The 27548-nt window shown below is 36.8% G+C and overlaps 1 long non-coding RNA gene across 1 annotated transcript; it reads right to left on the bottom strand.

The window, feature by feature from the left end:
- Positions 1-6466: 6466 nt before the first annotated feature.
- Positions 6467-6976, bottom strand: LOC145114674 (uncharacterized). The gene is made up of 3 exons (XR_013711139.1): positions 6925-6976; positions 6572-6690; positions 6467-6490 (listed from the first exon to the last, which is right to left on the bottom strand). It is a non-coding gene; the product is annotated as an uncharacterized LOC145114674 (long non-coding RNA).
- Between the last annotated feature and the right edge of the window lie 20572 nt (positions 6977-27548).

Raw genomic sequence — 27548 nt, 5'->3', positions numbered from 1 at the left:
GTCAAGCTATATATTCCAATAAACAACAACCAATAACCAAAGAACAAGTGTTAGCATAAGCTAAGTGAGTTAATTATAGTATAATGTTAAAAGAACACACATATCATAAATTGATCACACAACACATTCCCACACAATCAAAGACTCACAAGGAAGACATAACAACATCACACCGCATATCCAATACTGTTTAACTCAATTAATTTTATTATTCCTTTAGAGCTTCTTTTTGTTAGATACTCTCCTCCACAATGCAGTAACTAAATTTCTGTTTTTTCACCTCTACAATATTATTATATAATATTTTTTCTCTGCTTTATTTTAATAATTAGTCACTGCTTACAATCACTGTAATTATCAAAATAATACTTCCTATTTAGGGTCTATTTATTCACCGCAAACCCCCAAGGCATGTACCCCATTCGCTACTAACGTGACCGACATGACCCAATGCACTAGGTGATGCGTTGTGTTCGCTACTCTGACTTTGCACATACTTATACATGCATTGTCATTAAGGAATGGTACAAAAGGTGTCAACTCCACCGCGTTACACCTTCCAATCCCACATGATGTTTGCGTTAGACCCACCGCTTGACCAACATCACTCCTGTCCACCCACCGTTCGGACCATGTCTCGAATGATCTCCTTGAAAAATCATTCAACGCCGCTTTAGCTTAAGCTCTTTTCCCATTGGTGTCATTCAACCCAGTGGGTCCCCACAATAATCTGGATTTGGTATATACCTACGTCTAGGTTACTACCTTTCGCCCTGCTGTTCCCTTCTTTAATTTAATTATAATCAATCAATTATGGAGTCACACTTTTACCTTCTTCAAGTAATCATGAAAATATTATGATTTTTCTTTTATTAACATATTACTTCTTTAAGAGTTTATTTTCATGTAAACATGCAACTTTTTTTTAAAACAAAACTTCCAAAATGGTCCCTGTGGTTTTCGGAAATCTGAAGTTTAGTTCCTAATCTTTAAAAACCTCACAGATGGTCCCTGTGGTTTCAAAACTTTTAACAAATGGTCCTTTTCGCTAACTCCGTTACCTTTTGGCCGTTAAGTGAAGGGCATTTCTTTCATTTCACTACCACAGGGACCATTTATGAAGTTTTGCCTTATTTAAAAAAAGGAAAAAAAATATAATTATTTAATGTTAAAGGGTCTCTCTCTCTCTCTCTCTCTCTCTGTAACATACACGTTAATAACCTTGTTCGATTATCGTGTTTTGTAAAGCTTATTAGCTTCAAATGAATAATATTATATGTTTTTGAGCGTTGAGTTCGAACAAAATAGTTTTTACGAGATTTGAAGTAAAACTATGTTTAGAATCACTCGAAATATATTGGAAGTCTTATGAGATTCCAATCAAAAGTCAAATATTGAAATTAATGAAAATGTAAACTTGGAAATAAATAAAAATATGTTATTGAAAGCTGTAGATTATCTCATTAGAAACATTTAGGAGAAAACCTCATCGAAATCCGAGTTATAACGAAAAAGCTATGACCAATAGAAGATCCGCGACAAAACTGGCAAAACACTATTTAACGTAAAAAGTGAGTTTTCAATAAACTACTTTTAAGCCTTAGTGATCTAAATGAAAGTCGTAGTATTCGTTAAACCGAGAATTTTCATAAAAAAAAGTCCAAATCTGACTTTGTATGAGGAAGTTATGATTTTTCTAAGATTCGGTATAGCAGTATACAGCTAAAAAATCGAAATAACCATCGAGTGATTTTTAGCCGACGCAGCCTAAACGAGAATCGAATGTCTCTTCAATAGTAGTACCATAGTAAAAAGACAGACGAAAACGAACGTCGGATGAAGAAGTTAAGAATTTTTAACGGATTTTCCTGTCCCGGTCTGTTAAATGGGCTAAGCTTATGTGAAAGTCCATAAATTATTAGTCCAAATAAGTTATGGATCATAAGCCTAAGTGTAAATTTAGGGTTACATATAACTCTTGGAATTCTACACTATATATGTAACCCACTAAAGCCAAAAATTGGACCAAGGGTGAATTATTCTAAGAGATGGACGATTTTTTGTGCTCCATAACCTCTATCATTATTATCCACTTGTTCATGGTGTTTGTGACTTGTTTGAGGCATCACACTTGGGGTGCTAAGCTCTCGAAAGGCCAAATTCAACAAGCTACAACAAGAGGTAATCTTCTAACTTACTTTTATGATTCATATGTGTCACAATCCGAAAATTTTAGAGCCAACAAGGTCTAAACCCTAACTTAGTACAAGTGAAACCCCATTGCAATCCTTATTGCATTATATCCTCTATTTCCTTAAGTGTATGCTTATAAGCTAGTAACTAAGTATAGGCTTAAATTTAAGTTGATTTAAGCTAATATATGTTGACATAAGTCAAGGTATGAAAGTTTAAATCACAAAATACCCCACCACAATGGATTTTATGGCCTAAGTATGAAGTATCAAAGGGTTTACGGTTCAAAAGTATCTAGAATATAGGGTTTACGGCCAATATTTAATCACAAATGTTGTTCATAGTGCAATGATAAAAGTAGCATGTAGTTCACGGCCTTAAAGCTTAAAGAAAAGATGTTCACGGATTAGAATTAAAGCATTAATGTGTTCACGGATTGGAATTAAAAGAACAAATGGTGTTGACGGCCAAGAGGTGACCGTGAACACAAACCAAAGCTCATATATTGGGCGTAAACACTCCTAAATATCTTCAATTCTTATCCAATTTAACTTCCCAATGTGATAACATTCGTAAACCTTACATACAATCGTCTCATAAGTTCTGTCACATATAAGTCATAACTTAGAACTATTTCTCTCATTTAATACAACCAGTACACGAAAACATTCTCATTATCTCTCAAATAGCAAACCAAATTTCTTTCATTCTCAAGAATTAGACCAAGCTTCCAGGGAGTTATACTTCAAAACTTCATCCTTCAATTTTCATCCTTAAGATATTTTGGTAAGTATTAATTCATATTACTTAGTGTTTATGAAAACACTTGTGTTATTAAGATCATATTTTTCACACACTATTGTGTGCTTAAAACTATTAGGAACACGACATCCTTCCCGTAATCTAGCCGAAAGTCACCGTTTCTATTCCGTATTCAAAACCGTTACCAAACATAAGGTGAGTTCATACACCCATATTTTTCCAAGCTTTTTCAATGTTTTTAGGGGGAGGGGAATACAAGTAAAACACAAGAAATTTTGTGCTTTAAAATATAATTTACGTATTATGTTTTTCTTACCATTAATATGTGTTTAAACGTGAAACTTGTTAAAACATGGAAATAAACTTATAAACTATAATAAGTATAGTTCATGGAACCAATGGATCTTTTTACAAACTTACTTGTTATTTATAAAAAGGTTTTCGCATTATTACTTGTAAATTCATTGAAGCTATTTGTGAGACACGTCTTCGTGTACTTACATAAGTACCAGTGGAAGTCTAGCCTTATGAACCAGAGTCACCTGGAGGGAGAGCGTGAATTTGTGTATAGATCTATACGGGACTAACAATCTCGCGCCCTGACTATTAGCTACAGTCGTTATGGGTGACAAACGTCATTTTTGATATTGACGAAAGATTCACGTTGTATCAGGATATCTGTCATTTTAGTATGGTTATAAGAACCCACAAGGAGAAAACAACGATATATTTACGTAGTAATATACTTTTTCTTAAACAGTTTCAAGGGATATTAACTATGTGATTACTCAGTATATACAGTAGGGTTATATAAAATTGAAGTCTGATAGACAGTGGAATGTGTGATTTCCGCCTTACTTCCTATTCCTTGTTTGGTTGTGGACTTAGGGCAGATTCATCCATTCAACTGTCTATTCGATATCGGTTATATACAACTCGTAGGTACTAAGTGATCATATGAGGGTAGTATCGTCACATCAAATTTTCAGGGCAAACACATCTTCAGCTAGCTGTACTTATAAATAAAACTAGGTATCATTAAACTAAGTATGGTAATTATACTTGTGCTTTTCGGTCTTGGAACGATTAAGAATACAAATCGGTTTTATAGAAAATATAGGATTTTCTATGATAAACATATTTATTTTCAAAGGTAAACAGTTTTCGATTTAACTTTCTGAAAACAATGACATTTATTACTGAAAACAATGTTTTACAATAGAGTAAGTGGAATTAGGAACATATTTACAAAAGGTTCAACACTTATTTACAAACTAGTATAACATAAAGGACCTTTAATGGTTAATTCTATAATTCCTTAGTTTATACATCAGAGTTATATATAAATAATATCCGATAGGCAGTGGAATGTGTGATTTTCGCCTTACTTCAAGTTCCTTATTTGGTTGTGGGCTTAGGGCAGATTAACACATTCAACTGTCCGTTGGATATTAGGTTATATATAGCTAGTATAAACTAAGTGATTGTAGAAGGAACTATTGTGGTTACCATTCTACTAAAGAAAATATAGGATTTTCTGAAGGAAACACATTCATCATATCAAAAAGAATCATTAATGTTAATTATGTGATTACTTGGTGAATACGATAGAATTATATATAATGAAGATCCGATAGATAGTGGAATGTGTCACTTCCGCCTCATTTCCTGTTCCTTGTTTGGTTGTGGGCTTAGTGTAGATTCAACATTCAACTGTCTATTCGATCTGTATTATATATAATTTGTATTCACTAAATGATCACAGAAGGAACGGGTACGGTCATATTACTCATTAAGAAAATATAGGATTTTCTGGAGGAACAGGCGAACTTTTCCAAAGAACAAAGAGTATACTTTTTATAACAAAAATACTTATGTACTCACTAACTTTAATGTTGACACTTTTTCAAACTACTTGTATTCTCATGAACGTTAGTAGACAGGTACCCTCTCAGGTGTTGCGAAGACGGAGCATAGTAGCATTACGTCTTATCTTTTGCTATAGTTTTTAATGTAAATCATGAAATTTTTTGAACATAATGTAAAATTTATATTATTAATACGATGGTTTTTGTTGCTTTGATTACTATTATACAATTGTTGTGATACTGTACATGACGTCCTCCGCCCCCGAACGTTTCCGCCGTTCAAGTTTGGGGGTGTGACAGATTGGTATCAGAGCATTGTTTATAGTGAACTAAGTATATGAACCTATAAAAGATATACAACTATAAATACAATGAGACTAAAACACTCTGACCAAGAATTATAATTTAAAATGTAACAATATTTTATAAAAGTGTGTTATATATATATATATATATATATATATATATATATATATATATATATATATATATATATATATATATATATATATATATAGGCTTAGGTTATTCTATTCAAAGTAATTATTGTGTTTTTGTATGCATAAATATGGGCCAATCAATTTTACTTATTTTAAGAAAGTGATTAATATATATTATTGAATTAAATATAATTGAAAAATATCATCTAAATTAATTACAAGGGTATTTTAGTCAATTAATATAGATTTAATAAAGGAAAATTGCATAATTTAAGGGATCATAGATTCTATTAATTTTAAAAATCCGATTTTACGAATTATAATTATTTTAATTTGGACATTCTGACATAATATGTTTATGAGTATATTCAAAAATAAAAATATTCTTGAATCATAAATAATAAAAATATTCTAGAACCTATTTCTTTATCATGACTTTAAAAACTTCTTGTAGAATAACAAATTCTTGAAAAATCAATTGAAGAATAAAAACAAAAAATACATTATTTCTTATAGAATACGGGTAACAATTGTTAAGAATTACATTTATTGTTAAAGAATAAAACTAAAAAAACTTTCAAAACGGGAAAGAAAACATCAAAATCTAACAACGACACTAATACATTCTAAAAGAATAATGTTGCTTAGAATCACTTTCAATTTTGTGGTCCGTTCTTTAAGCATCAACTTCTGTGAAAACAAAACCAAATTGTAGTTTAGATTCCAATAATGCATTAGCAAATGAAAAATAAAAAACTAAATTCCTTTGGAAAAATATGTGGACTTGTGAATTGCACCAAAACAAATAACCAAGAATTGTAGAACATGCATAAATCAGTGAGAAACTATACATACTCCATTCCAACAAAATTAGAATTCATGATTCCATTCCAACATAATTGGAATTCGTGATTCCATTCCAATAGAATTGGAATCTCACCAATATCATCCATTGAATCATCTACAGAAACAAATTGATTTTTATCATATAAGAAGAAGTAAATTTGATTTGAAAATAGTGACAAACTACCTTCACTTTTAAAATAGTCAAAATTGTGGTCAGATTTATAAAGTCTTTTAAAGATATAAAAAGATGCCAAGAAGTAAAATGCATTTATAGTGTATACCTCTAGCCTTTTTCTTAACTTATCATGCCCTTTTAATAGCAAATGCACAGGAATATAACATGATAGGAAGACTATCCATCCTAATGTCAGAACAAGAACCCTGAGATATGAACAAAAAATAAGAAAAGAAACCAAATGTTCAATTTCTCATTATGCAGAGTTACATACAACAAACAGATACCTTCCAGGGAAAAGAATTCCATATCTAACTACAACTCCCAAACACCACAAAGGGAATAAATATATATTCCAGTTCCAAGGCTCTGGAGGATTTGATTTGAAGCATCGCGTGAAAGAATCCTGCTCATGCAGATGGAATTTGGTTAGACACAACTAAAATCATGAATCCTCATCATTACGGAAGGAAAAAAACGAATTCACAGTGCAGAAAGCACACTAGACACAATTGTAACAGTGTTTTTCAGATGATAAAACATCTAGTAAATCGAATGAGTCAATTCGCACGGATAGAAGAAGAAACATCAAAAATCGAGGCAAAATTAGAAAGGAGGATAAGAGGAAAACAACACTTACATCGACAATGGCACCAGCCGCCTCCGTTAACGTCGGGGAGATGTCCAGCAAATCGCGCCTACACAAAAATATGCAATCAATCGATCGAGCTTTCCAAATAAGAATATACACATATAGATTGATAAAATAGATTAATGGATGATTGAATGGTTACAATGGTTAATTTGGGTTGGGTCGGAATGATTGAGCAGTTGTTCTTGCAGGTCCAAAGAAATTGAAAAGGTCTCGAAATTGTAACTCATACCTGTAATTGGAATCGAGCATGTGTTTGGAAGTGTGATGTTCAGGGCAATGGAATCGTGATTAGGATTCTGGGCACTTCAAATGGTTAATTTGGGTTGGGTCGGAATGATTGAGCAGTTGTTCTTGCAGGCCAAAAGAAAAGTCAAAATTGATTATTTGTGGATGCTAAACTGTGACCGAACGAAACTAGGCTCGCACTCTGACCCAGGAACATTCGTTGACTGTGATTCACAAGCGAACCTATGCTTGGGTTTGGAGTATAATCGACGGCCTTGGAACGAACCTGGAAATGACGGTGGTGGCGATATTCTGTTTTGGAGCTAGGGTTAGGGAGGATCGAATGGGATAAAATACAGTATTGTTGATTGTTTTAAAAAGGGGTAAAGGTAGGTCCAAGTAATAACCATAATTATAGGAGTGTATTTGTAGAAATTATTTATCAAATTACTAAATTACCCTTATTTATTTGTTTGATTATTTATTTATTTTTTAAATTTTGATTGGCCCACATTTATGCATACAATAACACAATAATTACTTTAAACACCTACACCTATCTCTCTCTCTCTCTCTCTCTCTCTCTCTATATATATATATATATATATATATATATATATATATATATATATATATATATATATATATATATATATATATATACTAGAACAAGTATCACAAGAAGAACAAAATAAAAGTATTTGGATGTTTGACACTACAGTCAAACCTAGACAATTATGTAATCATATATGGGATAAATATAGCCTGATTAACTATATTTATCTGAGATACGACCAACATGTGTTTGGGAGTGATAGTGGTGTTGCAGCAAGTCTAAAACTTACCAACCCTATATACAAAGAAATGCTAGAACAAAACATAAAGTTAAAATACTATAGGAGTATTTTAAGAACTATAACTAACTTATGTGAAAACTAAAAGACCTTTACTGGTAAGACGATAATTACCGAGTGTATACATTAAGGTTATATATAATTGAGATTTTATAGACTTAGAATTGGTGATTTTCACTCTACTTCCTGTTCCTTGTTTGGTTGTGGTCTTAGAGTAGGATCACTTATTCGAAGGTCTATATGATCTTGGTTGTATATAATTTGTATACACTACGTGATTATAGAAAGACCCGGTAAGGATCATCCTCGTAAAAATTTAATCTTTAATAGAAATGTTTTATTAATCTCATAGATTCTTTAGACACTCCCATTATCGCACAACCGACACACCTAGACATCGCAAATAGCCAATAGAGGAGTCAAGGCGGAACCAAAAGAGGGTTCACAAGGAGGATTCTGAGAAAGAATCAGACGAAGAGAAAGACACTAGATACATCGTTAACAAACCTTACCCTATCAGAAACAAACTAGAGAGCACCTTATACGTCATACTAATAACTAAGAAACTAATGTAACCTAGTGAGTCAGTGATTACACTACTCACACTATGTGTTAGGTTTATCACGTCTTTCATCACAACTAATAACTGCAAATCAAGTCACAATATTTCAGTGAGGGTAGTCACTATTGAAAGTTCATAAGTTTATTTTTCACATAAACTTTTATTATGAATTGATTACAAAACACTTTCGGAGCATGATATCTTACCAACCTTTCATCTTTAAACTTTATGACAGAAAGATGCCGCCTCGTAGATATATCAGGCGTAATAACAACACGACAACAAATCCACCACCGCCACCTCCACAATATGACCCTGCTATGTTCCAGGCTGTGGTGACTGCCACCGTAACAGCCACAATGTCTCATATCCATGCAAGTGGTACCAATGGGACGGGAAGTAGTGCCAACCCATCTAACCACGGAAATAGCCACGGACACCCTAGGGAATGTACATATAAAGACTTCATGAATTGCAAACCCAAATCCTTTAGTGGAAATGGAGGAGTCATTGCTCTAATGCAATGGTTCGAGAAAACAGAATCAGTTTTCGAAATTTGCACGTGCCTAGAAGGGAGCAAAGTCAATTTTGCTGCCTGCACTTATTCTGACAGGACCCTGACATGGTGGAATGGCCATGTCAGGTCATTGACGCTTGCAGTGGCTAACTCAATGGGCTAGGAAAGTATAAAAACAATGATGCTAGAGGAGTACTGCCCGAGGGGCGAAGTGCAAAAACTGGAGCAAGAACTGTGGGAGCTTACCACGACAGGTTCAGACATAGTAGCTTACACTAATAGATTTAGTGATCTATTGGTACTATGCCCCATGATGGTTACCTCGGAGAGCAAGAAGATAGAGAGATACATCTAGGGACTATCTCCTCAGATTCAAGGAAACGTGATAGCTGCAAAAACTCTCACGTTCGACAATGCCAAGCGTTTGGCACAGATACTCGTGGACCATGGGGTTCGCCAAGGAATAATGACCCCCGTTCCTGAGCCAACAAAAGAGGGCGACAATAAGAGAAAATCTGGGAGCAAGAAGAAAAGACAGTCAACAAAAGAGGCCTTGAAAAGACAACAGATAGTTACTGTTCATTCTGCCACAACACCTGCCACTCCAGCACCCGCTAGCCGATATGCTGGAAACCTTCCGAAATGTAACAAATGTAACTTTCATCATACCGGAGTTTGCCGAAAGATGCATTGCCAAAACTGCAACAGGACTGGGCACACTACCCGTTTCTGTAGGGTACCGACGCAACCAATCTCCTAGGTCCCCGACATTGGAGTAAGCCAGGCCTATTATAGGTGTGGCGAAACTGGACACTTCAAGAAGGATTATCCAATAACAAAGAACTCCGACGAAGATGGAAGAATACTGATGATTACCGCAGGAGAGACTATCCCGGAACCCATGTGAACAGCGGTACGTTTTCCCAATAAAAATAATTAAAACCTAAAACTTTTTATAAATAATTATAAATTACACTCTCGTCCGAACAAGACACATCATTCATAAAAAAACTAAGAACCCTTGCAGGTAACCAATGATGGATTAGTGTATACATTAGGGTCATTTATAATTAAGATTTGTAGGCTTAGAGTGAGTAATTACGCCTCATTTCATGTTCCTTGTCTGGTTGTGGATTTAGGGCAAAGTCACTCAGTCGACTGTCTTTCCAATCTTAATTATACATGACTTGTATACACTAAGCGATTATAGAAAGACATAGTAGGGATTATTTTTATGAAAGTTTATCATTTTCAATTATCAGAATACTCGTACTGCTAGTACTCGCTTAATGCGGTACAAGATAGTTCGTAGTGGTAATAACAAGGATAAAACTAAAAGCACTGAAAACATATACATAGAATAGTTCATCGTTCTAACCATCACTTCTTCCAAATCAACTTAACATCTGTTCCGATAAGAAGTTCCGATATCGTATTTAGAAATGGATTGGCTTGGTCCTCACCATACCAATTTCCTATGCTACGTAAAGACCCTTCGCCATAAACGACCGTCTAACGAAATCCTTTCAATCTATAACGACAAACCTAACGCAAATTTCCGTATCTTCTCTCGCTTCAAAACTCAAAAGTACCCATGCGAGGGGTACCACGCCTTTCTAGTTTACTTTGTAGACAAGAAACTGAAAGTGAAACACACTGAGGATATTCTGAAAGTCAGTAACCTCCCGAAGTATCCCACATTGATCTCCCAGGAATACCACTCGTACAGCAAGTCAAGTTCGAGAATAGAGACTAAGGACCCATGCGGTTAACCTATCACTGCTAAGTGTATACGCGAGGGTGGTATATAATTAAGATTTTATAGATTTAGGATGTGTGATTCCGCCCTATTTCATGTTCCTTGTCTGGTTGTGGACTTGGGGCAGAGTCACCCATCCGAACATCTTTTCAATCTTAACTATATACGACTTGTATACATAAGGTGATGGTAGATGATCCAAGTATGAGTTCTACTATGAACGTCAGGACAAAAGCTTCCCAGAGCTACGAGTGGACATCCTACCAGTTGGATAAATGTAGTCAAGTAAGCCAAACCGCACACTCTCTACCGATCAGAACAGAAGATCAGATAGAACCGAAATACCTACGTCTTTCCTAGTCCCTAGTAACCACTCAGAATTTGAATTTCGGGAAGAAATTCCCTCTAACGGGGAGATAATGTCACAATCCGAAAATTTTAGAGCCAACAAGGTCTAAACCCTAACTTAGTACAAGTGAAACCCCATTGCAATCCTTATTGCATTATATCCTCTATTTCCTTAAGGGTATGTTTATAAGCCAGTAACTTAGTATGGGCTTAAATCTAAGTTGATTTAAGCTAATATATGTTGACATAAGTCAAGGTATGAAAGTTTAAATCACAAAATACCACAATGGATTTTATGGCCTAAGTATGAAGTATCAAAGGGTTTACGGTTCAAAATTATCTAGAATATAGGGTTTACGGCCAAGATTTAATCACAAATGTTGTTCATAGTGCAATGATAAAAGTAGCATGTAGTTCACGGCCTTAAAGCTTAAAGAAATGATGTTCACGGATTGGAATTAAAGCATTAATGTGTTCACGGATTGGAATTAAAAGAACAAATGGTGTTTACGGCCAAGAGGTGACCGTGAACACAAACCAAAGCTCATATATTGGGCGTAAACACTCCTAAATATCTTCAATTCTTATCCAATTTAACTTCCCAATGTGATAACATCCGTAAACCTTACATACAACCGCCTCATAAGTTCCTTCACATATAAGTCACAACTTAGAACAATTTTTCTCATTTCATACAAGCAGTACACGAAAACATTCTCATTCTCTCTCAAATAGCAAACCACATTTCTTTCGTTCTCGAAAATTAGACCAAGCTTCCAGGGAGTTATACTTCAAAACTTCATCCTTCAATTTTCATCCTTAAGATATTTTGGTAAGTATTAATTCATATTACTTAGTGTTTATGAAAAACTTGTGTTATTAAGATCATATTATTCACACACTATTGAGTGTTTAAAACCATTAGGAACACAACATCCTTCCCGTAATCTAGCCTGAAGGTCACCGTTTCTTTTACGTAATCAAAACCGTTACCACACATAAGGTGCGTTCATATCCCCATATTTTTCCAAGCTTTTTAAATGTTTTTAGGGGGGGGGGGATACAAGTAAAACACAAGAAAGTTTGTGTTTTAAATATAATTTAATTATTATGTTTTTCTTACCATTAATATGTATTTAAACGTGAAACTTGTTAAAACATGGAAATAAACTTATAAACTATAATAGGTATAGTTTAAGGAAAAAAGGGATCTTTTTACAAAATTACTTGTTATTTATAAAAAGGTTTTCGCATTATTACTTGTAAATTCATTGAAGCTATTTGTGAGACACGTCTTCGTGTACTTACATAAGTACCAGTGGAAGTCTAGCCTTATGAACCAGAGTCACCTGGAGGGAGAGCGTGAATTTGTGTATAGATCTATACGGGACTAACAATCTCGCGCCCTGACTATTAGCTACAGTGTTCTGGGTGACAAACGTCATTTTTGATATTGATGACGATTCACGTCGTATCAGGATATCTGTCATATTAGTATGGTTATAAGAACTCACAAGGAGAAAACAACGATATATTTACATAGTAATATGTTTTTTCTTAAACATTTTCAAGGGATATTAACTATGTGATTACTCAGTATATACAGTAGGGTCATATAAAATTAAAGTCCGATAGACAGTGGAATGTGTGATTTCCGCCTTACTTCCTGTTCCTTGTTTGGTTGTGGGCTTAGGGCAGATTCACCCATTTGACTGTCTATTCGATATCGGTTATATACAACTCGTAGGTACTAAGTGATCATAGGAGGGTACTATCGTCACATTGAGTTTTCAGGACAAACACATCTTCAGCTAGTTATTCCTATAAATAAAACTAGGTATCATTAAACTAAGTATGGTAATTATACTTGTGCTTTTCGGTCTTGGAACGATTAAGACTACAAATCGGTTTTATAGAAAATATAGGATTTTCTATGATAAACATAGTTATTTTTAAAGGTAAACAGTTTTCGATTTAACTTTCTGAAAACAATGACATTTATAACTGAAAACAATGTTTTACAATAGAGTAAGTGGAACTAGGAACATATTTACAAAAGGTTCAACACTTATTTACAAACTAGTATAACATAAAGGACCTTTAATGGTTAATTATATAATTCCTTAGTTTATACATCAGAGTTATATATAACTAATATCCGATAGGCAGTGGAATGTGTGATTTTCGCCTTACTACCTGTTCCTTGTTTGGTTGTGGTCTTAGGGCAGATTCACACATTCAACTGTCTGTTCGATATTAGGTTATATATAGCTAGTATAAACTAAGTGATTGTAGAAGGAACTATTGTTGTTACCATTCTACTAAAGAAAATATAGGATTTTCTGAAGGAAACACATTCATCATATCAAAAAGAATCATTATTGTTAATTCTGTGATTACTTAGTGAATACGATAAAACTATATATAATGAAGATCTGATGAACAGTGGAATGTGTGACTTCCACCTCATTTCCTGTTCCTTGTTTGGTTGTAGGCTTAGGGCAGATTCACACTTTCAACTATCTATTCGATCTTATTATATATAATTTGTATTCACTAAATGATCACAGAAGGAACGGGTACGGTCATTGTTGGGTCTGGGGTGTTGCATCTTTGGGCTCGTGTTATAGTCCATTTTGTATTCACGGTTTGGGCCTGTCCAACCGTGTATTGTCTTTAGGGTTAGTATATATATAGTGGATGCATGCTTAGATTAGATAGGCTTCTCATTGATTATTTTGCATTAAATAGCACTGTAACCATAACACACCTCTACAGTCGAAGTTCTTCATCGAGCTCTTCTGAGGTGGAGCATATTTTAATCATTCGACATCCGTTTGATTCATTCTTGTATTCCTTTGTCACTTTATATTTATTTATCTGTTTAGAATCTGTCGATCTAATAGCGCTATAATCTCATCAATTGGTATCAGAGCATGAGACTGTGTAATACATACGCATCTCTTCTGTTTGAAGGATCCATTAGGGTTTCCGCTTTTATCGAATCTACATGAGCCATTGTTTCTTTGTCGACGGTATTTCTTTTGTTTGATAAAACCCTAAGTCAATCTTTACAAGTCTGATTCTAGCAGATAGAAGAAGAAGGTCATCATATCTCACGACGATTCTCAAACCAATCCGATCAACATCTCTAACAACATTGGATCTACTACTAGGAATCCCATTCTCTACACTCAAGACTATGAAGTATGGACGCACCACTTCGAAGACTACGTGGTTGCATCAGAAGACAATGGCTATCTGATCTGGGAGGCGATTACCTTGGGTCCATTTGTTCACTCTGGAACGAATAGAGAAATTAAGACTCAAAAGGAGTATAACCAACTCTTGATAGACGTGGAGAAGATTCCTTAAAATTAGAAAGACAAGATGTTGTGTAATGTCAAAGCCATGAGAATGATCAGATTCGCTTTGAAATCTGACACATTTGGTCTAGTAAGCCCATGCACTACAACAAAAGAAGTATGGGATAGGCTGAAAGAGTTGTATTCCACTGATGAGGATTTAGAACACTCAATACAAACCTTGTTGCCTTCTGAGTTAAGTGCTTTCCAACAAAAACCAGAAGAGAAACTCATTTAAACGTTTGATCGCTTCAACCATCTGCTTAGTAAAATGATCACGCATGGTATTCAAAGGAAGGTGATAGAACAAAAAGTTACATTCATGAATGGTTAAAGACCCGAATGGATGGCAGTGGTCTCGACTGTGAAGGCTCATGAGCAATTTAAATCCTATTCACTGGCGAAACTGATGGATATTCTCAAATCGCATGAAAGCGTCGTGTCAAAAGAAGCGAAAGTAGTTTCGGGTATGGGATCCTTGGCCCTTGTTTCTAAAAGCAAGAATGTGATAGAAGAATAGGAAGAATCGGATATGTCAGAATGCGATCTGACAAGTGAAGAATATGCAATGGTGGTTTCTAACCCGAAAAGGTTTGCTCGTAAAAAGTTCCCTGTCAACAAGAACCGAAACTGGCAGGGAAGTTACAGTTCTGAAAAGATGAACGAGGAGACCAAGAACATCTCTCAGAAGGACTAAGAGAAGAAAGAAAGCAAGCTTGTGGGAGATTCAGGATATGATTGCAACTACTGTCACGACAAGAACCACTTTGCTAAGGACTGCATGCTGAGAAAGATGTCTGAGAAGAAGGATGGTGAAGATGATGAAGCTTACTACATGCGTAAGCTGGAGGAACTAAAGAAGAAGAAAATCTCTAATAGTTCTATGAACGCTTTAATCGTGCAGGAAAATTATGATGATGATGAGTTCGGTGGCGTGGAGGTCTGGTCTACCGACTCCGAAGACGATGAAGTACGAAAGCCCTCACATGGAAGAGCCTTTGTGGCAAAGAAAGAAAGTGAAAAGGTTGTTGGACGATGCTTAATGGTGACAGATGGAGTATCGCAAATGAGGGGACATATGATCGAAGGTGAGAATGATGAACCGAAGCAAAAGGAAGAGAAGTGTTTCGCTGCAAAACCTGTGAGTGAAAGGATCAACGATTGCGATCAGTTGATCAAGAAGGTACAATCCACTCTCGAATCACTTAAAATACCAGTAACCAATTATGAAAAAGACTTAAACGAATTAAAATTAAAGTTTTCTAATTTAAGTGGAAGTCTAATGCAAGCACGTCTAGCGAATGCTAACCTAACTGATCAACTCAGCAGGGTATCGTCCAAGAGTGAGGAAAGAAGGATGTGGATAGAGCAGAAGGAATTGGAGTTAGTTAGGGCTAGGGATGAACTTATTTATTTGCAACATGACAATTTGAAGTTTTTAAAACAAAGGAATATTTTTTGTCTGATTGTTAAACGTTTATATACAAATATCACCCAGTTGCATCTAGATTGTGAAATAGGCAAAAAGATTCATAAAATGATTTTGCCCTTCCTTGAATTCAAGGAGGGTGAAATCGATGCTGAATGTTATGAGTGTGAATCGATTGTGTCTTCTGAGAAGGTTTCAGAAACCTACAAATACGGACTGTACAAAATTGAGGCCTTTATTGAGTCAAAAGAACATAAAAGCATGCTTAAGCATTTATTGGACGAAAATGACAAATTAAAAATCAAGGTCATATTACTCATTAAGAAAATATAGGATTTTCTGGAGGAACAGGTGAACTTTCCAAAGAGCAAAGAGTATACTTTTTATAAAAAAAAGTACTTATCAACTCACCAACTTTAATGTTGATACTTTTTCAAACTACTTGTATTCTCAGGAACGTTAGTAGACAGGTACCCTCTCAGGTGTTGCGAAGACGGAGCATAGTAGCATTACGTCTTATCTTTTGCTATAGTTTTTAATGTAAATCATGAAATGTTTTGAATATAATGTAAACTTTATATTATTAATATGATGGTTGTTGTTGCTTTGATTACTATTATACAATTGGTGTGATACTGTACATGACATCCTCCGCCCCCGAACGTTTCTGCCGTTCAGGTTTAGGGGTGTGACAATATGTCAAATTGTATAACTAGAGGAAACTTAGATAGAAAGCTATTAGGGTTGTATGTGCACCATAAGAGTGTTATAGTACATAAACCCAATAGTGGTATCAGAGCCATGTGTGTTTTTTGTTATATAGATGCATAGATTAATTGTTCAAAGTTGAAAAAGTTGAAAAATTACACTCTGACAGAAGGACTCGACGAGTCCATACATGAACTCAACGAGTCCATGTTCATCAGTGATGAACTCGAAGAGTCCATTATCCGACTCGACGAGTTGGATCACCTGTTTGCAGTTTTTCGGGTTTTTTGGCCACAATTGGATTAGCATCATTACCACAAACTGTTTTGTATCATAAAATTTGTTTTTCTGATATGATAGTGATTATCCTCATCCAATAAAAGATAAATTATCAAATTATAAAATAATTACAAGATTATATGATAAACTAATTATTAGTGTAATTTGATTTGAAATTATCTTACTACAAGAGTTGTATTATGATCAAATTGGTAAAAGATAAAATGGTTATTTTATAAGTTTAAAATTTGATCTAAATGTTTTTTAAGGAGTTACGAAACTTGTCATCAAGTTTTGGAACTCAAAAGTTTTTTTTAAGGAGTTAGAAAATTTGTCATCAAGTTTGGAACTCAAAAAGGTTTTGAAGAGTTTCATAACTTGTTCTCAAGTTATGGAACATGAAAAGTCTCATTCATCATCTTCATTAAACATTAACTCCATAAGTTATGGAATCCAAAAGTTTTCAAGAGTTACAAAACTTGCCCTCAAGTTTTGGAATTTGAAAAGTCTTTTTATGAAACATTGAATTCTAAAACTCCTGGGTTCAAAAAGTAAAAAATTAAATAAATGTTTTAATTTTGAACATTTTATGCTTAGAACCTTGATGTTTTTGAATAGTTAAATTACACCCTTATGGACTTTATTAATAGTTAATTAAATGTTTAATTATAAGAGTATCATTAAATCCATAATCATATGGTTTAAGTTTAATTAAATTAAGAGTATAAATTATTAATAGATTAAACCACCAAGTATTTTAAATGGTTAAAATACACCCTTATACTATATAAAATTAAAGTTTAATATATTATATATGTGTAAGTAAAAGGTTAGTCTTACCGTTAGTAGGCCCCATTCACGAAGCCAATCTATAAGGGGGGTATAAGGAAACCGCCTATAAAATGGCAGTTGAATGGGTGTCCACTCTCACCCACCGCTTCCTTGATTGGTGGAGGGTCGTTAGTCGAACGGGTAGGATAGGACACAAACTCCCACTAAAAGTATAATGAAAATAATAAGTAACTAAACATTTATAAATTCCCAATCTTAGTTGTTGTGTTGAAAAACTCTTAGATCGATTAGATCTTCAACAGGTTAAACAATAAAAACAGACAAATATAAAGAACACAATATAGAATCAAATAATGCTTAATGATTCAAATATAGTCACGCCTCAGAAGAGCTCGACAAAGAACTTCCACTGTAGAGGCGAGCTAGGGTTTGTGGTACAAAATCAATAATAATCAATGCGTGTTCTACTAAGGCTGCATGCATGCACCTTAAATACTAAACCCTAAACAAAACAATCACAGTTGGACAGGCCCAAACTGGATAGCAAAACTGGGCTAAGGACCGAGCCCATGACGCAACACTATATAACCCAACAATCTCCCCCTTTGCGTCAAATAAGGCGAGAGATTATTTCTGTTGAGTAGCCTTCACTGTCTTCACAACTTTGAACAACCGAGGAATGATAGCAAGAAGTGTCTGCCGAAATTGAATATACCATCGTAGCATGTCAGTAAACAACTTCTTGTCAGCTGTAGAATTCTGATTACACCTGTGAATGATCTCCAAAATATGCTCCAAGCAAGCAGTTGAGAACAGGTGCTTATCACAAAGAGCAAAGATACATTATTGATTTTCACCCCTGACGAACATCACTGTATGAAATTGGGGGTCGATTTTACCCTTGACCATAACATTCACATTGCCAGTCTTGCCAGATGGTTTGATCGTTGGTCGCTTGTGAATGACAGATGCGATTTCTTGATCCATCTTCGCTACTTCATGAATGTAGCAAACAAGCATTCGCTTGATATGATCTATAATCGGCTGATACTCCTGAGGATTAGACAGCAGAATGTTGTTAAGGAGTATCCAGTCGTGAGGGTTAAGGTTCGGTAGATCAGCCAGGGAAAAATTATGAACCGAGGCTTCAGAGCCTCGGGTCACTTTAAATTTGACATTGATAAATTTTCCAGCTGCGTAAGGCTTCAGTACGTTGACCGTAGTAATTTTCTGTGAGCTCCAGGTCAAGTATTGTGGCTGAGCGAATTCCAGATAAAACTCCAACAGATCCCGATCCACCTTCGGGTCCGGAGAGGGAATGACAGCAGTGGAGTCGAAGCAATGAAATATAAATGCCTTTCGTGTGATTGGCATATCAAATTGAGCATCTTTCGAGTTTTCAAGACCGAGTGACATTACAGGTTCAAGCCAATGAGTACTCGGTTCATCTATAGTTTCTCTCTGGAGTGAGACAATGGTCCATTCTGGAAATATGGACTTCTTTTTCTCCAAGAGCTCCTTTTCTTTTAGCTTCTTCTCGAGCTCAACAGTTTCCTTTTCAATCTTTTTCTCAAGCTCCTTATCAATGGGCTTGGCATTCTGAAAGGGCTTAGAGGGATTTTCACCCAAGATATCTTCAAAATCATCATCATCATCTTCATCATCTTCTCGTATCTTCTTCTTCTTTTTAACCCTTTTGCTGACCGAAGCTACATTATCCTTCGGTGCAGCTGTTGATTTGGGTTCGTGAGGAGGTTGAGTATTAACCTTTTCCTTTTCCTTTTCTCCCCCTTGTTTCGGCTGGACAGAAGTCACCGAAACACCCTCTATCTGACTGAGGATATCCAACGCAGGTCTGAGTTTTTCAGCTAAATGGCGTCTGATGGATATAGTCAGAATAGAGTCATGGGCATCAAGAAAATGTAACATAATGGAGTGAACATCACCCACGGAGCTTCTAATTACTTCTCTTTCGGACTTTAAATCATTAAGCTCAGTTGTGGCCGAACGAAGCTTAAGATTTTGAATTTTTAGCTGAGAAGTACGTTTGTCAAGCTCATCCATAATTCGATTTTCAACAGCCAGTTCGGCTTCCAGCTGAGTCAGACGCTCCTTGACATTATCAAGAAGATTTTCATTGGCAGCTTCAATGGCCTTTCGAGTGACTTCAAGATTAGTCCTTTCGGTTTCAAGAGAACGCTGGAGATTATCAACCGAAGAATTCACTGTCTGAGAGTTCTTTTGAGCAGCCGCTTGCAATGAATCGAGGAATAACTGAGCCTCAGAAATTAGTTTTTCGACTTTTGCGGTCGCATCTTTGCATTCTTTTTTTGAGGCCTCAACAGCAAGCAAGGCCTTCTGACATTGAGATATAGAAGCGTCAATTGCTTTCGCTGCAGCAGAGAGAGAGGCATCATGTTCTTGAACAACCGAAGAAAACAAAGCCTTGAGAGCAGCTTCAGAGTAAGCACCAGTGGAGGAGGAAGAAAGCAGCTGATCAAGCTTATCAGTAACAGCCTTGAGATGGCGCTTGGTAACTAGAGCATCGTCATCATCATCACTTTGGACATGGTAGGGACTAAAGTAAGTTGAATCAAACTCCAAGTCCTCACCTCCAAGAACAGTATTGGTTTCAGTGGATTGGGTAGGAGATGGTGGTTTGGTAGTAACTGGCGGTTCGGTAGTGACTGGGGGTTCGGGTGCTGAAGAATGAGCCCCCGTATCAGATACGTTGGTTCGAACTCCAGTGGTGGTAGTAGTGGTAGCTTCAGAGAAGATGGGTGCAGAAATGGGAATGGTAGAGGATGGTTGTGATGTAATGACAGGAAAAATAGGAGGGATGGAGACAGGAACAGAGACAGGTGGAGGAGAAGTTGCTTGGGACCGAACAGGTACCTCTGGTGTAGGCGAGCGAGGTGGGGTATCACCACGAACCGAACCCTCATCCTCTGAGCTTTCGCTGTCAGATTCACTGGGAAGAATTGTGGGTTGATTAGGCGGCATATATTCTTAGTCAGAATCACTTGAGGATTGAAGAATTAGCCGGCGAGCGGGTTTCTTGACTTTCTTCGACTTAGGTTGAGCCGGTGCCGCCTTGTCAGACTTTCGCTTCCTAGGGGTTTGAACTTTTAAAACTTGACCTCCCTTATCACCCTTTTTCACTTTTGGCTTCTTGCCTCGTTTTGCAGGTTTGTCTGCATCATCAATGGATTTCACCATGTCAGTAGTGAGTTCCCTTGGACCAGAAGAGGGAAGCTTCTTGTATTCCTGAATAAGCTTGCTGGAAGGAGGCACAGAAGCAGACATCGACTCAGGAATGGAACCAACAAAAATAAACTTTGAGGGATGAGTAACAATAATGTTGGTAGTATGAAACGTAGCAATGGAAGAAAGCATTGAGTCCCCCATAATAGGAACATGGAAACGATCCATTGCCCATTCAGTGATAATAGTCCAGAAGCGAGCACAAGAGATCTCGGTGTGGCGAGAGGAAGATGATAAACTCTGAATAAGTTGAAGCCATAAAACCATTCCATAATCCAGATTGAGACCGTGATAGACACCATCAAGCAGAGTCATGAAAGACTTGCTCGCACCGTCAGATCCAGCACTTCGTTCAAAAAGCCCTTTGAAGAGTAGAGTGAAGAGGCCATTCCATTGAGGAGGAAGGCAGGACTTTTTGAACCTTGTCACAGTGGTTAGGATTTCAGTATACCCCATGTTGTAGAACATTGAGAAGAGCTGACCTGTGTTAATGGAATCGGGATTAACCATGGAGTCTTCATATGCAAGCCCTAGAAGAGAGCAGAAACGGTTCCTAGAGATTGAGGCTTTCTGGTTAAGAATTTCGAAGAAAATTTTGTCTGCCCCTTTGTCATACGTTGCAGAGGAATAGATTTGAGAGAGACAGGACATCGGAACAACTTCGACTGTGGTTAGGGCTTTGACAAGTGTGGAATATTTCAGGCATTCCACCACTTGATACATATACGTATCGTAGAGGAAAGGTGATAGATCGATCAGCAGGTTCTGATTGGGCTTGATTGCAAGAAGAGTGGAGCGTGCGGAAGTTTCCTGAACAGAAGATGATTCTGCCATTGATGAAGGTTGTCGAGGAAGATGATGAACAGTGAGAAATTAATCGTCTGCTTTTGCTCTAGAGAATTGAGGTGTGGTAATGAATAGTCGCACTGAAGTTAGCCCTTATATACGATCTTGGAGAGAGAAAAATCGTAAGTGATGATTGCTGAAATCTTGGAAACGACTCCTGAAAAAGCGTGATTTGACACCTTGCAACCCCGATAAAGTAGAGATGACGCATGATGACCGATTCAAATTCTGGCGCCTTCCAAACTTATCCATAATTCAAATCGACAAGCGTTTAAACTTCCTGTTGAGTCATGAGATGAATCTTTAATGAAATTGTGATTTACATAATAACTCAAAAACGTTACATCAACCCATCGCTTTTAATTTTGAAACCGTCTGCATGAACTCGTTAAGAACCGAACAAAGCCTTTTTGGGAATTTAGAATGTGTGTACGTATGAGTGTAAAAAAAAATAGAGAAATAAAGCAAACTTTTTGTGGGAATTTGTGATGTCTATTGAGACATAAAGCAGTTGATCCCGGGCACGAATCTCTTCCTTCAAAGTCAAGAGAGACTTCAAAGTGCTTGTGTGGATCCCCGTTGAATAACGATCAAGTACTTGTTAAGAAGCATTGAAAGGCATCTTTTTTAATTAAAGCTATTAAGAGTGGCTTTCGCTTCAATTCATGATTTCGATACTTGATATAAGACCGAAACAGAAAGAAGTACTTGTGAGACCAATGTGGCCTGTTAAACAAGTAGGTAGGAAACATATTCAGTGACTTGGTGACAATTGTGAACAGGAAATCTCAAAAAAAAATAAAAAATTGGATCCGTTTGGGAAGAAAAAGTCTTGGTGAAAAACAATTTCATAAGGATCGCGCAAAAAGAAAATTGAGATTTCATAAGGTGACATATAATAGCTAGAACGTTGAAGTGTTCACCGTTAATTCATTATGGGAGTTGGATTTTGGGTTTCACTTAATTCCTGTTGGACGAAAGTAAGATCATCAACACAGAAATTGTGTAACCATAAACCTCAGTGGTTATTGCTGAGAGTCTCAAGGGTTACTAGATATGAAACGAACCATGATGGAGAAAAATAAGGTGGTTAAGTGAACCGAATGTGCCTCTGCCATAAAGGATTGACAAAGCAGAAAAACTCTTAACTCAATGTGAGAAGAGTAAGGCAGCTCATGATTAGAGTAAATTTGACAGCCTGATTGGGGAGACAAGATTTGTATATATCAAGTCATTAAGGCTTTACTCAAAATCGATCGAGGATTTGGTCAACATACAGCAGCATGCTTCTAGGGACACTTAGCTAGTACATAGATTAAGATTGATACCTGCCCCAACTCCATCAGTGAGAGAAAGTAGTGTACAGAAAGTAAACAGAGCAAATTTTTGAAGTGAATAAAAAAATATTTTTGGATTTTAAAAGAATATACGTAAAGAAATACGTAAAGAAAGTTCTAAGAAAGTAGTATACATACTATACAACCGAAACCATACGGCAGAAATTAGAAGCGAAGCGAGACCGGTGAAACCGAACCCGAAATGGACAGAGCATTCAGTGCATTTCGGTTCCCAGAAGAACCGAACCCGAAATGGACCGAGCGTTCGCTCTATTTCGCTTCTAACTTTTATTGAAACACAGGAGATTTCGGTACGGATTCAGCTTCCATCATTCCTAGGCCATGCAATATTTTATTAAAACTTGCTTCAGGCAAGGCCTTAGTGAAGATGTCAGCTAGTTGATCAGTGGTTCTTACAAAATGAATTTCAACATTACCGTCTTCCACATGATCTTTGATGAAATGATACCTCAGTGCTATGTGTTTCGTCTTTGAGTGTTGCACTGGGTTGTGACAAATCCTAATTGCACTTTCGGAATCGCAATATAGTGGGATTTTCTTCATATTCAGGCCAAAGTCACGAAGTTGACTTTGTATCCAGATGACCTGAGATGTGCATGATGCTGCGGTGATGTATTCTGCTTCGGCAGTAGAGAGAGATACACATGTTTGTTTCTTCGATTGCCAGCTTACGAGTTTGCCATCCAGAAATTGACATCCTCCAGTGGTACTTTTTCGGTCTAGTCCACATCCCCCAAGATCAGCATCTGAAAATGCTTGGACAAAGAACCCTGATTTGGTTGGGTACCACAACCCAAGAGACGTAGTTCGTTTTAAATACCGAAAGATGTTCTTTACTGCCAACAGATGAGGTTCGCGTGGATTTGCTTGAAACCTGGCACAATAACAAACAGAGAAGATTATATCTGGCCGACTAGCAGTGAGATACATTAAAGACCCAATCATATGACGATAAAGAGTCATGTCAGCAGCCGGTTTGTCCAGGGAAGGTGTTAGCTTTGTGCCGAACGCCATAGGAACCTTCACTTTTATATCTCCCAACATTCCAAACTTGGGAAGCAATGTCTTCGTGTAAGCCTCTTTATAAATGAAAATGCCTTCGGGTCCCTGTCTTATATTTAGACCAAGGAAAAAATTAATAGGACCCATTGAGCTCATTTCAAATTTAGTTTCCATCAGCTTCCGGAACTCAGCAGTTAAGCTAGGATTTGTGGAGCCGAAGATGATGTCATCAACGTAAATTTGAACGATCATAAGGTGGTTACCCTCTTTCTTACGAAAGAAGTTTGGGTCAACCGAACCTTGTTTAAATTTGGACATTTTCAAAAATCTAGTTAGAGTTTCATACCAGGCCCGTGGAGCTTGCTTGAGACCATAGACCGCCTTGTCCAGGATGTAGCAGTGATCTGGAAATTTTTCGTTCACAAAGCCCGGTGGTTGCTCTACATACACAGTTTCTTCCAGTTCTCCGTTTAAGAAGGCATACTTTACATCCATTTGGAAGACTTCAAAGTTTTTGTGTGCAGCATAGGCGAGAAAAATGCAAACTGATTCTAGCCTTGCTACTGGAGCGAAGGTCTCTTCATAATCTATGCCTTCTTCTTGACAGTAGCCTTTCACAACCAACCTCGCCTTCTTTCGTATCACATTCCCTTCCTTATCCTTCTTATTCCTGAACACCCATTTTAATCCAACCACAGAAGCATCCTTTGGTGTTGGAATCAGTCTCCACACTTTATTTCGTTCGAATTCATGAAGTTCGTCCTGCATTGCCTGTACCCAATCAGAATGATCAAGTGCAGTCTTGACTGTCTTCGGTTCGACTTTTGAGAAGAAAGAATTGAACATACAAAATTCTACTTTTGAAAAGAGTGTTGTTCGTTTCTCTTTTAATTGAGATCGTGTAAGAACTTTTTCTGTGGAATCACCAATGACTTGTGATTGGGGATGATCTTTGGTCCATTTGATGAGTGGAGGATAATTAGGATCAAATGAAGGATCCAGTTCAGCGTTCACTTCTACTTCAAACTCCAACTGAGTGTCATCATCGTTAATGTTCACATTCTCCCCCTCGAGCGATGATACGTCTTCTATTGCAGGATTAGAATCCTTCCATTCAAAAGATGATACTTCCTCAGTTTCAGGATTATAATTTCTTCTTTCGAAAGATGATAACTCCTCAAATTCGGGCTCAGAGTTTTCCATTTGGACTTGACTTTCGGTTGCAGAGCTCTCCCTCTGGAATGTTGAATCTGGGTTTGGAAGATCAGACGAACCCTCCCCCTGAGCATGAGAGCAATCCTTTTGAGGTTCACTCGTGTTTGGCCTGTTGATTTCCACAGGTTATTCTTCTTCCATATTCGTGGCGGCGTCATCGATTATCTTCTTCAAGTTATCAACCTTGTTGTCTGCAGCTTTAGATTCAGAAAGAATAGCCTTTTCGGGCTCATCAAACAGCAGCATGTATTGCTCAAATAGGTTTGAAATAGGTATAGTAACTTGACCAGAAGTTGGAAATATATCATCCACAGAGCCTTTGGTGGTTTTGAGCCTCTTGACGTAGTTATCGTCGAAGGTAACATAATAGGTCTCTTCGATTTTCTTTGACCGTTTGTTGAGAACTCTATATGCTTTGGAAGTTAAGGAATAACCTAGAAAGATTCCTTCATCTGCTTTCACATCAAACTTATTTCGGTGCTCCTTTGAATTAAATATGAAGCACCTTGAACCGAACACATGAAAAAACTTGACATTTGGCTTTTGGTTGTTTAAGATCTCATATGGAGTGATCGAAAAGCGTTTGTTGAGATAAGATCTGTTTTGTGTAAAGCATGCAGCAGCAATGACATCAGCCCAGAAATACAGAGGTAGTGAAGCGAAGCTTAACATTGTTCGGGCTGCTTCACTCAGAGATCGGTTTCGCCTTTCGACAATGTCGTTCTGTTGTGGAGTGTATGGAGCCGAGAAATTGTGAGTTGTTCCTTTCTCTGCAAGAAACTCTTCAAAGTCTTTGTTCTTAAACTCCAACCCGTTGTCACTTCTTATATTACGAACAATCTTTCTCAGCTGGACTTCGACCTGCTTGATGAAGAGCTTTAGTTTAGGGGTGGCCTCTGATTTCTGTTTTAAGAAGAATACCCAGGTAAATCGGGAGAAGTCATTGACTATGACAAGTATATACTTGTTACCACCAACACTTTCGATTGAGGATGGACCACATAAATCAATATGAAGTAATTCAAGTGGTTCAATTATTTTTGTGTTGACACGAGAAGGATGACTCTGTCGACTTTGCTTCCCCATTGCACATGCAGCACACAGGTGTTCTTTGTCAAATTTCAGAATAGGAAGACCCCGAACATGATCCCCAAGCACCAATTTGTTGATGTCTTTAAAATTCAGATGGGAGAGTCTTCGGTGCCAAAGCCAGCTTTCGTTTGATTGAGCCTTTGACAGCAAGCAGATAGCTGGTGGAGGGTCGTTAGCCGAACGGGTAGGATAGGACACAAACTCCCACTAAAAGTATAATGAAAATAATAAGTAACTAAACATTTATAAATTCCCAATCTTAGTTACTTAGGGAAAAATGTGAATTTGATGCTAACCTATGAAATTGCACATTGCACCTTATTGGTCAGTTAGTGGAGTGTGTGTGGTTAACCGTGTGACAACCGTCAAATTCCAGTCAAAGTCAAAGTCAACAAGTCAAACCGGTCAAACTTAACTAGTACTTGTATGTTAAAAGTTATTCTATGTATAAAAATGTGCATTTGTATGTCAAGAATTCAAGTGTCTCAGAGAATCTGTGTTTAGCAATGTAAAAACCTTAAAAAGGGAGTTAAACGCATCAAAACACGACTATGGACCCTTTTGGGGACTTAAAATGATCATAACCGAAGCATAACGGGGTTCACGAACCTTGCATTGCAAGATTATACAATAATAATGGCCAAAAATAAATCTCTCCCAAATCTCTCCCTAATCACTCCCAAATCTCTCTCAAAATCTCTCTCAACTTTTTATAGTCATCCGGGTCATCCCGACCCGTAACTTGGCCAAAAACCGCTTGAATCGGGGAGTTATATTGAAAACCAGCTAATTAGGGCTGAAACCCTTCTTAGGAACCGAACCCTCTTAGAGGGAACCTCTTAGAGCCATAACCCTCCTTAAGGACCGAAGCTCCTGATGACCAAACAGAAGCCTCTTACAACCGAAGCCTGAGAACCGAACCGAAGCCATCATATCTCGGACCGAACCTCTTGCACCCGAAATGAACCGAGCCTTCGGTCCATTTCGCTCCTCT

Source organism: Lactuca virosa, chromosome 5 (genome assembly GCF_052849685.1).
Source record: "Lactuca virosa cultivar CGN04683 chromosome 5, Lactuca_virosa_CGN04683_v6, whole genome shotgun sequence".
NCBI classification, from domain to species: domain Eukaryota; kingdom Viridiplantae; phylum Streptophyta; class Magnoliopsida; order Asterales; family Asteraceae; genus Lactuca; species Lactuca virosa.
Note: the sequence above shows the minus strand (reverse complement) of the source record. Positions and strands in the feature narration are given on the sequence as shown.